We start from the raw sequence: 4,056 nt of genomic DNA on the forward strand, positions 1-4,056 counted from the left end.
AGAAATCCTTAAATGTTCTGAAGGTACTCTGCAGAACATCTTGGGGTGCCGATCGAACCTCCCTACTCCGCATTTATGAAGCAGTAATTCTATCCCGAATCGATTATGGCTGTATGGTGTATGGTTCTGCCAGCGCTTCCATCTTGCGGCGATTGGATACTGTTCACCACTCTGCCTTACGAATTTGTTCCGGTGCATTTCGGACCTCTCCCGTTGAGAGCCTGCATGTTATCTGTCACCAAATGCCCCTAAATTTAAGGCGTAACAAATTGTCCGCTTCGTATTACTTCCGAATCATGTCAGTGTCAAAGCACCCTTTACGTCAAATTAAATTTCCGCCTGTTCTTCGCAGATTGTATAATGCCCGTCCATTTCATATCCTTCCATTCAATGAGAGAATTAAAAATATCCTTCATGACTCGGGCCTTGAAAATATTACTATTAAATCCGCTGATCTGTTTTGTTTTCCACCTTGGGATATACCGCAATTTTCTTTTCTAAACCCCTTCTCAGGATTTGAAAAATCCTCAACTGCACCGATTATTTTCCAACAGATGTTTCTATATCATCGCTATCGGTTTTCTTCCTTTACACCAATTTTCACGGATGGCTCGAAATCAGATGGTCATGTTGGCTGTGGAATCATACTACCATCTGATACACTGAGCCACCGTTTACACAATTGCTGCTCAGTTTTTACTGCTGAGTTGGTGGCCATTTTCTGCGCTCTTCAGAAAATCTCCCCTTCTACTCAGCGTAAATTTATTATTTACACTGATAGCATGAGTGCTTTGGAGACACTAACTCACTATCACAATCGGATGCACCCGATTGCTGTTAGAATTTTATTTATCTTGCGCCTGTTACAAAATGAAGGCTTTCAAATTATTTTCTGTTGGGTGCCGAGTCATGTTGGCATTGCTGGAAACGAAATGGCGGATTTAACGGCAAAATCAGCAGCGAATGCTTTGTCTCAGGGACTTCCTTATTGCGATATTAAGAAGTCCTTGGCTAAACACATTTTTTCTTCTTGGCAATTGACGTGGGATCAGCGAACCGAAAATAAATTACATTCCATTAAACCAACTATTGGATTGTGGTCTGTTCTCCCTATACGTGAGGTTGACGTCAAAATGACTCGCCTGCGTATAGGACATACTCGCTTCACGCACAAACATCTTCTTTTCGGTGAAGCGGCACCAAAGTGCCCCACATGCCGTGTGGATTTTACTGTTAAACATATTTTAATTGAATGTACTGATTTTAACTTCCAACGTATTCGCTTTTTTCATTTAACTTCGTTGAACTTGCAGGACCTGGTGGGTGAAAAATTCCACCCAAACATTTTTAAATTTTTAAAAACCATTGGTTTTTATAGTTGTATTTAGCATTTTTTTAACTTCTGTTCACATTCGACAATTCATTGTAACGTTCGTTTTTCGAACCAGTATTTCATTTATAAATGCATTAACCTTATATATTTCTGCACTTTCATTTTTCCCATTTTTTGATTCATTTGGCTTTTATATCTTAACATGTATGTTTATATAAATTATTTTTGTTTTTTTTTTTACCATCTGCTTGGCGCAGCATAGCCAAACATGGCTCTTGCGCCAAAAAACCCGAACAACCAACCAACCTTTTTCCACAAAAGTTTAGTGGAAGTTGAGGATGTGATCGAGGATACGAACTTGATCCAAGATTCTCTTTGACTATGACGCCGAATTCGTCGAGCTAAGGCTTTGGCTTTTTTAAAAGCGACAAGATTTTCGGTCGTAGGGTATCTTCTAAATATGTTCCAGCGTTTTTTCTGATTTTTATAACTATCGCGGCAAGCTTCATTCCACCACGGTCTGCGGAATTTTCTTACATGTGGGGAACTCTTTGGAATGGTGGCATTTGCGGCGCTTATTATGTTATCAACGACATGTTGCACTGCTTCCGTGATGTTGTAAGTATTAACCATATTCTCTGTGATTTCTGCCAAATGCTTGAAAGAATCCCAGTCTGCCCGCTGGAATAGAAAACGCGGAGGACATAATGTCGCACCGCCGCTATCAGCGTGGGAGACTATAATAGGGAAATGATCACTATTGAAAAGATCCTCACTTACTGCGAAAGTCAGCAGTGGCATGAGCTCAGGAGAACATATAGCCAAATCAATACTGTGGAAGCTGCGAGTGGGTTGATGGAAATAAGTCTTCTCGTCATTATTTAGGAGGCAGAGACAGTTATTTGAAATAAATTGCTCGATCTGTCGCCCACGAGAATTTGTATCTTCCGATCCCCATAAAGTACTATGTCCGTTGAAATCGCCTAGCATAATAAATGGTTTAGGAAGCTGGTCCACTAGGTTATCAAGTTGTTGTTGATTAACGACATCATGAGGCGGTAAATATATACTACAGACCGTGACTAATGCTCGTGTGTGAACTTGAACTGCCACAGCCTGTAGAGATGTATGTAAAGTAAGAGGTGTGCTCGGATAAAGATTTGAAGTAAAGATACAGACTCCACCAGAACTGCGAGGTTCTGTGTCTGCATCTTTCCGAACACAATTATAACCGCGTAATTTAAGAGAGGTGTTTGGTTTCAAGAAGGTCTCTTGAACACATAAACAAACTGGATTAAATTTATTGAAAATTGTCTTGATGTCTAAGAGTTTGGGACGAATGCCGCGACAATTCCATGAAAGGAAGGTACCCATTAAGAGAGTTTTGCAAGTTGAGAGTGCTTGGAAACAATAGTTTGAGTTGCCGAAACATCGCAACTCATTTCAAAATCCTCATCCCCTTCAGATGGATGGAGGGTGATGAGATCTGGAGTTTTGGGCGGGTTACCGAAAACAGATGTTAGATCTTTGTGGGCTATGCCCTGCTTTGCAAGTTCTAATGCTACAGAATTGTGGGTTTTAGATTTAAATTTTGCTTTCAGTTTCTCCGATACCATTTCTTGCGAAAGACCGCGTTTAGAAAGTTTTAGCTTTAGAGAACGTTGGGGTTTCGGTTTAGGTTTCCGTTTTCTGGTTTCATTAGTTTCTGGAGCACTGTTTGTAGATGGTTCAGTATCCGAATCAGATGATTTTACAGGGGTTTGTTTTACAAGGGAATCAGGTGTTTGTTTCTCAGTTAAAATCTGAACACAACTTTTACATTTACAGTTTTTGCAAAATGGATTTTTAGTAATGGATGCATAACTTATGCCAGGGGAAGGTGTTTGTGCAAGGATTTTCCTTTTTGCCTCCGGATATGGGATTTGTTCCTTAGTTTTCACAGTTACGATTTCTTTTTCCAATTTCCAACGTGGACAGGATCTTGAATATGAAGTGTGTTCGCCATTGCAGTTGACGCACTTTTCGGGTGCCGTACACTGCTGGCTGTCATGTCCCTTCTCTGCACAACGGGCGCATGTGAGTGTCCCGCGGCAGGCCATCTTTGAATGCCCAAAACGTTGGCATTGGTAGCATCTAAGAGGATTTGGAATAAATGGTCGGACAGCAAGACGCATGTAACCAGCTTTAACCTTTTCTGGCAATGTTGGTGTCTGAAAGGTGAGAACAAGATGCTTTGTGGGAAGGAGTTGTCCGTCTCGCCGAATTGAGATGCGGCGTACATGAATTACTCCTTCAGATTTGAATTCTTTTACGATATCTTCATTGGAAGTATTAAATAACTCCCCACAAGTTATCACACCTTTAGACGTATTTAAAGATGTGTGAGCGGTAACGGATACAGGAATAGTTGCCAAAGCTTTCAACTTAAGAATCTGTTGTGCTTGTTGTCGGGAGTTTACTTCAATCAACAAGTCTCCAGAACGAAGTTTGCGAATAGAAGAAACTTCACCAAGTGTACCAAAGACGGCCTTTTCAACAAGGAAAGGCGAAACTGTGTGGAATGTTTCTTTAATTTCTGATATTCTTTTGATTATAAAAAAATGATCAAAATATTTTCCATTAGTTTTTTTTTCGTTCTTTTGTTGCGAAATTAGTTTAGGCCCCATACGATATTAATAGAGTTTCAGGTCCGACGGCACCGCCCACCACGGAGCCCAACAAGG

Source organism: Argiope bruennichi, chromosome 7 (assembly GCF_947563725.1).
Source record: "Argiope bruennichi chromosome 7, qqArgBrue1.1, whole genome shotgun sequence".
NCBI lineage: Eukaryota > Metazoa > Arthropoda > Arachnida > Araneae > Araneidae > Argiope > Argiope bruennichi.